Here is a 10,484-nt window from a genome sequence, read left to right as displayed (position 1 = left end):
AGGGCCGAATGTCCCTTAAAATAAATAAAAAGTTTCTTTTGAATAAGCTACAGTCGAACCCGCTTACTGGAATAGCCTTCGTGCCAAGTAAAAGTATTCCTATAAGCGGGATATTCTACTAAACGATCATTAGTGGCTAGCAGAAACTTTTCGGTACCTCAAATTTCTATTCCCTAAAGCGGAATATTCTTTTCACAGATATTCTTATAAGCGGGTTCGACTGTATTTAAAATTAAAAATCACACTAAATTTTCTCTTTTTTTACCCCTGTAACTTATTAAAATAAACATTATCGAAGATTTCAGGGACTTTCGGCCCTCGGTAGTAACGTAATCTTTCATTCTGCGTTTAAATTTTTCAAAAATACTTATTAGTTTTCTCAAGCTTCGAAAAAAACGAATGCATTTAATTAGCAGTGAAGCTAAAAGTTTGCGCCTATCCCCTTAAATAATGTTTAATTGCTTAAATATAAATTTTATTTATTGTTAATAAAAATTTTATTTTCTTGTGCAACTATATTTCTATTAAATAATTGAAGAGCTTATTGTAACATAATGGTAAGCCACAAAATAATAAAACCGAGATATCAATGTTTAAAGTTTTAAAAAAATCTAAAAAATATTGGTTTAAATGTAAAAACCTGAACGCTTGTTAGTTAGTTATATTAGTTATTAAAATACATGTACATTTATTATTTCACAAAAAAACACATGTCTATATTAAAAAAATAAGTTTATTAAAAAAAAATGTGGCTTAACATGTTCTTAAATTTAAAAAATCGCAATACAAAAGAATCAACTAAGTTATGTTTCTACAATTTCCACTTCTTCATTAACTTCAGAAGCTGCGTTTAACTGATTATAGAAAGTGTGGTACACTGGCGGGATATAAACAAACTTTTTATATTGTCCAGTTTATTTTTCGCAATTTTCAGAGGTTCGTTATATTTCTTGGGAATGTTTGACAACTCTATTATTGCAGGTCTGCCTTTCCGTAAAACGGAATTTTCTTCGCCAATTTCACGTGAACTAATAATCGTCTTGGTTTTCTTAGAAGTATACTGCTGTCCTGAATTACGGCTTCTTTTTCTTTCATTTCGATCATAGTGTTCCTCATTTCGTTGTCTCCATCTTGTTGGTTTTTTCTTCTCTGAATTAACCTCCTTATCTTTAAAAAGCCTGGGTATTGGTTCCTGCAATTCATCCTAGAACAACAAAAAGAGACTGTATTACACTCTAGAATTTGCGAATATTTCAAAAATTTTATATCAATAACTCGATAAGCCACATGGCATACCATATTGTTCCATGTAATATATATGAATATTTTTGTGCAAAAACATGGTAAGCCAAAAAATCAGAAAATAAAGCTTACCTCACTAGATTGAGACGGAAAATCATCGCCACTGGGCTTATAGTCTTTGTCTGCTACACTGTCATCCCTATCATCAATAAAATTGACATTTAAACTGCTATTTTCGCTTAAAACCGCTCTTAATTCAGCACGTGCACCTGATGTCGGCACCATTTTAATGTGGCTTACCACGTTTTACGCGAAAAAGTGAACAGAAATGGGCGATTGTATAAACACGATACAGCAATAACTCCGCCATCTATTGCAGTAATCACCAAATAATTTTTATATGGCTTAACATAGGTTTCTTCAAATACATAATGCAATAAAAGAGAATTCTGTAGAATTGTGGCTTACCATTATGTTGCAATAAGCTCTTCAATTAATACATTTAAAAAAGTTATTATTATTATTAAATTATATTTAGGGGCCCAAAAATTGTGTAGTGCCTCGGGCCTGATTTGAAGTAAAATAGGCTCTGGGAGTTGTGGTGATTTATTGACTTAGGCAAATATGCAAATTACACATTTTGCATATTATGCATAAAAGATGCAAAAATATCAAATTTTGCATATTTTTATCTAAATGTGCATAAAGTGCATATACTTATTTTAAAATTTTGGTTGAATATATATTTTTATATTCATGTAGCAAATAGCTTGAAAATCTCAATATTTAATTTTGTTTTATAATCTCTTGGTATTAAAATTTTTGGTATCGGAAATAATAAAAGATAGCGGCTTGTACATAATTTTGTCACGTTTTGTCCTTGATACAAGAGTTCCAAAAGAATTTGAATCATTGTGTCAAAACGTTAAAAGTAATACATATTGGAAAGAAAACTTTCCAAACATTTTCCAACAACCATGGAAAAAACAGTGGTTGCCAGGTTCTTCCTGAAATAGTTTAAATAGTAGCTTGGACATTTTCCGAAGCACTTAATTTAGAGCAAACTATTATGGTGAATTTGAAAAATGCCCCAGTTACATCAGTTGATGTTGAAAGAAGTTTTTCTATGTACTCAGATAGAAGCCATATGTTTCTGTTAGAAAAAAAAAACAGCATTTGATAATTTTGTTGTTACCACAATTCGAAATAATATCGTTTATTTGTTAAGGATATTTTAAATATTTTTGTAAATTAAAAAAATGTTGTAAATATTTTTTTCTGCAGCCGTCCCGAAAATAAAACTTTCGGTATGATTTATTAAATCGAAAGTACCATTTTACTCAACTTGTACCGAAAGTAGTTACTTTCGGGACTAATTTTTTTTACTTTCAGGGCCCAGAGCACGCCAAATGGAATTCTATTTTGCTGACGTCACAAAGTAGAATTTCATAATGGGAGAATCAACGGTTGCTAGGCAACGTGACGTCACTAAAATAGAATTCTATTTGGCGTGCTCCCGCATCTGGATTTTTTTTACTTTCGGGACGATTTTGGGTAGCTAGGTTATGGCTTTGACAATAACATCAACTTTGTATTTTATTATGACAACGCTTGTCATAATTAAAGTGTTTAATAAAAGTTCATAAGTAAAGTTTATACATATATTCTTTTTAACATACAAAAACGGCTGTAGAAAAAATATTGTACGTAACACGATCCAAAAGTGATTTTACGAGACTCGCAAGATCCAGGATTCGCCTACGGTTCACCCTGGAATTTTCCTACTCGTGTCGTAAAATAACACTTTCGGAACTTGTTACGTAAATTACTATTTTCTACAAACGTGTTAAAAATGTAATTTTTAGCACGTCATAGGAGCCTTAAAATTTCACTTTAAAGCACCGGTGCTTTAATGTCACCGGTTGCTTTAAAATTTTTAAGGCACTGCAGTTAAAAGTGAAATGTCAAATTTTGATATCATACTGCATTCTAGATTTCCTCGGCAACAAATCCAGAATAGCTCGACTGGCCGCTACCTCTATATCTTGAAATTGATCTTTTTCTAAGACATTTTCTTGCATTTTAACGAAAAATCCACAACCGCGTTTTAAAAAACTAACTGACGCCTGACAGATGCGTCAAAACTTTCCGTAAACAATTAATTCAACAATGGTCCGTAATATACGATGCAATTTAAAACTATCTCCTTTCAATGTATTAAAGGTTTTTTAAAATTTAATTTAAACTATAGTATTGCATTTTGAACACGTTTGTAGGAAAAATATTCGCTTCGCTCATTCTGCAAAACTTCACATGCGTGCCTTAAAATTGTACTTTTAACACTTATATCATAAATAACTATTATCTACTCTATATAATATTAGGTTTGTTCTAGCATCAGTTTCAAACGGTTTGAAATCATCAGCGAATAGTCGACCAGCGCGAGTAGAGGGGATAGCACTGGTGACTGTATTATGTTCTCTCACTGACCAACTGTTTGCTGACGGTTTCTGACTAGTTTGACTGTTTGCTAGAGCAAACCTAATATGTGTAAGTTTTTAGTTTGTGAAAACTGTCATTAAAGAGAGAAATGCGGGAAGGGTTTAAAGTGTACGTGAAGTAACAATGTATTTAAAATGGGATTTACTTTTTCGTACTGTTTTTGGCACACTTTCATATAATAAACTATTCTTAACTTTCGCGTTGTCATGGTGATGACATGTGAGCAATAAATTACAACAAAAGTTTTGACATTTTATTGTTTGAAAGAAGTTTGAGTTTTTAAATGTCAAAGTTCTAAAAATTGTAGAACAGGTAAATGTATTCCAGTGACAAAGAGTTGCAGGTTTTTTTCCTTGTTTATCATAGATAAAATATTGTATGAAACTGTGCGTGAAGTACTTTTTGCGCACTTACGCGATATAAACATCGCGTGCGTGAGCAAAAAGCATAAGTACTTCACGAACTGTTTCATAAATAACTATTTTATTACATGCATATTTTCTAGATAAACTTGCATATTTATGGGTAATATACTACATATTTAGGCGCATATTTCATACCTTTTTATTTGCTTATTTGCGTAAGTCTATGATTTATTTCTGAACGTAGGCTTCTTTTTTCTCGGTACCTACACGTTACCCAGTGATGCTCCATTTTTTTTAACCCCTCTCAAAAATACACTTTCTCGAGGTGTGAAAAGTAGCGGAGATGAACTCCTCATTCGACTTAAATTTCTGCCCGATGAGTGCCTTTTTCAGGTTTTGAAACAAAAAGAAATCATACAAGGCCAAATCTGAAGAATAAGGTGGTAGTCCTGTCGCCAGGGGGGTACAACGGCCTCGTTAATTCAGATGGACTTACCCAAGTTTTTTTTATGTATTTTGACCCGTAGAACACGAATTTTTTGGGTAACAGTTGATCCGGATGTCGATAAGATTGTTATAGACCAAGAACTTGAGGAATCAAATAACAGCGATTTTTGGCAAAACAAAACAATATTTTGTATTTTTTGGGTCATTTTAAGCAAAAAATATTTCTACAAGTTTTTTAGTAGGATGCACAGTTTTCGAGATAAACGCGGTTGAACTTTCAAAAAATCGAAAAACTGCAATTTTTAAACCCGAATAACTTTTGATTAAAAAATAAAATAGCAATTCTGCTTAGCGCCTTTGAAAGTTCAAGTCAAATTATGTCGGTTTTGATTATTTGCATTGCTAAAAATTTATTGTGTTATTGTTAAACAAAGCTACAAACAACTAGTGCGTGAGTGATGTTTCTATGATTTCTCATTTAAAATCGAACGAGTAGGTAGAATAGGTACTAGTGCAATCAAGACTATTTCTACGTTACATGCGTTAAAACACATGTAAAAGCACGGGAAACCCTACGTGTTTATAGCTTTGTTAAACAATAAAAAAATAAATTTTTACCAATGGAAATAATCAAAACGGATATAATTTGACTTAAACTTTTAAATGCGGTAAGCAGACTTGCTATTTTATTTTTTAATCAAAAGTTATTCGGGTTCAAAAATTGCAATTTTTCGATTTTTTTAAAGTTCAACCGCGTTTATCTCGAAAACTGTGCATCCTACGAAAAAACTTGTAGAAATATTTTTTACTTAAAATGGCCCAAAAAATACAAAATAGTGTTTTGTTTTGCCAAAAATCGCTGTTATTTGATTCCTCAAGTTCTTGGTCTATAACAATCTTATCGACATCCGGATCAACTGTTACCCAAAAAATTCGTGTTCTACGGGTCAAAATACATAAAAAAAACTTGAGTAAGTCCATCTGAATTAACGAGGCCGTTGTACCCCCCCTGGCGACAGGACTATGGATGGGGCAGCAGTTCGTAGCCCAATTCGACCAATTTGGCCATGCTCTCGGTAGAGGTATGAGCCGGTGCGTTATCATGGTGGAGTTTGGTTTATTTCCCAATTGGGGCTGTTTCTTTGTAAAATTCGGCGTCGAATCCGCCCAATTATGCGACACAGTAAAGCCCTGTGACCGTTTTGCCCTTTTACTCGAAGTTGATATAATCATACCTTGCGAATCCAAGAAAATGGTGGCCATCACCTTTCCGGTCGATTAGAGAGTCTTCGCCCTCTTCAGAGCACGTTCACGGGTCGATTCAGACGTCGACTGCATCGACTGTTCCTTGGTCTCTGGTGTATACCAGTGGAACCATTAATCCGTTCTTTAACGGTAAAATATTTCAAAACCTCTAAATTTTAAAGAACCGCTTGGATTGACATGAAATTTGGCATACACATAGCTAACAAGTCAAAGAAAAAAGTGTTATTGTGCCGATATGTGCTTTTCCCTGGGGTGGTTTTCACCCCCTCTTGTGGGTGAAAAAATATTCGTCCAAAGAAAGTCAAGAAATGGATAAACTGGCTAATTTTAAGTAACTTTTGTTCTATAGAGTTTTTTCACTAAGTCAATACTTCTCGAGTTATTTGACAGTGAATATGTTCATTTTTTCAACAAAATAACCACTCTTTTAGATGTTTTTTCGCAAATAACTCAAATAGTAAGTATTTTGTCGAGAAGGCATTCTTAGCAAAAATATAGCCTGTAAAAAATTTAAAAAAAAAAATGGTGTATATAACTCGTCTCTACACCTAGTAGAAGCAGAGTTATAGCTAATGAAAAAGGTTCATATTCGTCAAATTCCAAATGCAATATTTTACGTGAAATAACCAAAAATGAAGCACATTTCGGGGAAAACTTATTTTAACTTATTTAAAATGTTTAAAAAATGCTTCATTTTTTTTATAAAAAAATTTCTAGCATCAAAATTAAACAAGTTACGCTCAAAATAAAGTTATTCCCTTTTTTTTTGTAAAAAAAATCGGGAAAATCATCCCCTAATTAGTATCTTAAATGAACTTAATCGTTACGACTTCACAAGTTTCTTGACTCATGTATATATTGTTTATATGATCTGTAAGTTTCATCGGTTCAAAGTCCTTATTATTGAAAGGGCTGTAGTTAAAAGGGGTTGAACGAGTCACTGATCACGAATGTATGCAAATTTAGAAACACCAAATCTTAATCAATTTTTTCCTAACAGAAAAACAAAAAAATACATGACATTCAGAAAAGCAAATCTGACTTTTTTTGTTTTTCGAGATTTTTGGTATCTCTAACAATTTTTAAGTTATTTTGAAAAAAACCATATTTTTCAAAATTTAAATTTTTAAAAATTTTACTTTTAAACCAAATTTTTTCAAAAATAACCACTTTGAATCGATGAAACTTACAGCAGGGCCGCGTTTAGGTCAATTGCCGCCCTAGGCAATTCTCTAGTAGCCGCCCTTCAAAAATGTACCATTTTTGCGAAAAAAAAAATGCAAGCAGAATTTTTTATTTAGGGAGCGTTCAAGTATTACGTAACGCGATTTTTGAAGATTTTTGACCCCCCTTCCCCCTAAGTAACGCAATTTTTGAAGATTTTTGACCCTCCCCCAACCTGCGTTACGTAATACTTGAACGGTCCCTTAAATAAGAAATGTATTGTTTGGAAATGTATTAAAAATATTCTTTATTTTACATCAAGCGTAATGTTACATATTACTATTATAAAAAGACGCCATACATTTATTTTGACAATATTACTATATGACATGAGAGTTCTTACAAAGGACAGAAATTTGTCACTCACTGCTGCCAACACAACATTTCAAAGGTTTGTTCCCACAGTTCAGTGTACTCTAACACCCTTCCTCAAACGTGTAAAATGCTTGGTGGTGAAATAAAAATATCGTTTGCTAAAAAGAAGTGTTTCAGGAATTCAATTCGGACTTTGCGGTGTGTTTTAGTTAAACGATAAAGTACCTTCGGTCTAATTACTGGACTGCGTACTCTCAATAGCTTTGGTATTAATTACTGGACTACACATGTTTAAACCTTTTGTTTTGTTGAAAACTCGGAAGTGATTTAGTACCAATTTGTTTCAAGGTTATATTTAATACAGTGTCTGCAGAAACTAAAGTCTTGGATGTATTTTATTCAAATTTGGACATACCAGCAACTTGGCAAGTATTTTCCAATTTTACTGCATGCAAAACCATTCGTATAATTTTCACTCTACTCAAAATAGAGACTTATAGAGACCTTCATGAACATTTGATGTCGACAAATAATTTCGAAATATTCCTCCCCACTTTTTTTAACACGCCCTGTATATACATATTGTAATCATTTTATTTTGATATAGTAAAATCCAATATTATCACCGAACATAAAATACAGGAAATTAAATATTTTTACTTTTCAAGCAATCGGAATTAAATATTAACGCCCCACTGTTTGAGGTCCACTGATCATATATTAATTACATATCGGCCGTCATAGGGTAAAAGGACTTTAGTGTAAATATAGGATAGGAATGTGTTGCGATAACAGTAGCCGTTATTTTTTAACTGTTATTTCACTGAAGCTGATTCACACTGTTACATCATTTTCATAATAACTGAAATATTCAGGTATAGTCCGTTTGCTAAACTCAGACACAACTAGCTAGTGATTTTTGTACCTAACTTTTCCAATTTAGTAAAATTGGCAAAATAATTACTAAATAGTTAATAATTACTAAATAGTTAGTAATTTTGTCAATTTTGGCAAAAAAAATACGTACTAAAATAACTAGCCAGTTGTGTCTGAGTTTAGCGAACCGACTATAGCTGACTACTCTTTTAGTTATTGTAGCCTTATAGGAAGAAAACCTACCCGTGTCCTGTCTAGAGTTCACCTCCGTTTTTTAATTATTAACAATTTAATTTGTATGTAATTTCTACATAGATTACATAAATATGCAATTTTATTATAAATGTATTAATTAATAAAGGGTTAACTTTGTTTAAATATTCCTTGAAAAAATTATTTGTTTCCAAATATCTATTTTCTTAATCATATCATTAATGATCATAGAAAAAGTTAAAGTATATTTTAATAAATAAATTATTTTTAGTAAATAATAATTTATTGAAAATAATTTATTAAATGTATTCATTAAAATATACCTTAACTTTTTCTATGATTAATAATGATAGTATCATTACCAAAAATGGATTTTTGAGAAAAGATTATTTTTTCAAAAATTGTTTAAAAAAATTAGACTGTTTATTAATTAATGATTGTCTAGACAAATTGCATATTTGTAATGTACACAAAAGTACATACAAATTGAAAGAAGAATGAGTAGATCCCAAGATATAGAAAATGGTATTAGTTTCAAGTTGCTTTTTTAGTTTTTGAACTCGTGCATTTTTCGGCTCCCGCGAGGTAGCTGACAACTGTTTTAATTGTTGACCTATAGGATGAAAACCTACATGTTTCCTGCCTAAAGTTCGCGTTCGTTTTTTAATTATTAACAATTTAGTGCAATCAACGCAGAAGCTCCCCCTTCACTTATTATGAATAGTCATCATTTGAACTACATTTTTAAAAAATACCTTTGAAACGAAAGGTCGGGAGTTCGAATCCTACCAGGGGCAGAAATTTTTCATTTATTATAAATTAATAAATGGAAGATAGTTTCTGTCCTTGTGGGATCGGTACTCACCGGAGGGACCGCAGACGTTCGGAAACAATTAGCGTCTCTTTGCAAAGACAATGACGTCGACTTTGCAAAGTAACAAGACACTTACTCAACAGACACACTACACATTACTCCCCTGACTTAGTGATAAGTTATACAATTACGTGGCTAAAGGTTCTAGTTCTAAACCAAAGCCAGAATCAGAGAAAAAATTTTTTTTTAAAAATTCGAGTAAAATATCATCTTTCCGAATACCTATCTAAGGAGATGTTTTCTACGGACAAAATTTTTAATGTTATTGTAAATGTTTATAAACTAATATTTTTTACTACATTAGATAATTTTTTATCTTTTCTTAATACATTTTGATAGTATCACTTTTCTACTTTCATTTGGCATACGCATCTTCATTATTTTCTGTCATTTGTTATTGCAAAACAAAGGTCTCTGGGATAAACAAATAGAATACCTAACTTTTAAACTAACTAATGGATCGGTCTCAAGTATTGGGAGTTTGTTATGTACCCCAATATCCCAATAAATAACGATTTTCAGTTATTTTGCAGTTTACGAAGCAACAAATTAACTTTTTAACTTTCGAAATCGTCATTTTGAAGGTTTTTCAATGTTCTAAAAAAATAAATTTTGTAATTTTATGTCAACTATTTAGCTTTTTAATTGAGTGCAAAAAATGAAAAAAATCGCGTTGATTGCACTAAATTCTTAATAATTAAAAAACACGAACTCTAGGCAGGAAACATGTAGGTTTTCATCTTATAGGTCAAGTCAACAATAACTGAAAAAAGTCAGCTACCTTGATATTTAATTGTCCCGAACATGGTCTATTTCTTGCGTATTTCCCTGGCTGGAGTATATCAGTGCGACGACACGAATGTAATGTTATGTATTTGTAATAATACAGTTTGAAAATCCCAACTCTAACTCGATTTCCTACTTAATCTTTAGTTTCTGCAAATGTGCAATATTGCTGTATTCAGTCAATCATCGTCTTTGCCGAGCTTTTGGCGGCCCAATAATCACTAAATTTGACTTCCGTTTTTTTGGATGAATAGTGTTAGGTTTAAGATAACATAATTCTATATGTTTGTTTTATTTTTGATATGAATGCAATTTCTTTTATTTAAAAACGAATGCCCACTTCTATTTCATTGGTGGATGAATGATGAATATAC

Source organism: Diabrotica virgifera, chromosome 6 (assembly GCF_917563875.1).
Source record: "Diabrotica virgifera virgifera chromosome 6, PGI_DIABVI_V3a".
Classification (NCBI taxonomy): Eukaryota; Metazoa; Arthropoda; class Insecta; order Coleoptera; family Chrysomelidae; genus Diabrotica; species Diabrotica virgifera.
The sequence above is the reverse complement of the archived record's forward strand: the minus strand, read 5'-3'. Positions refer to the sequence as shown.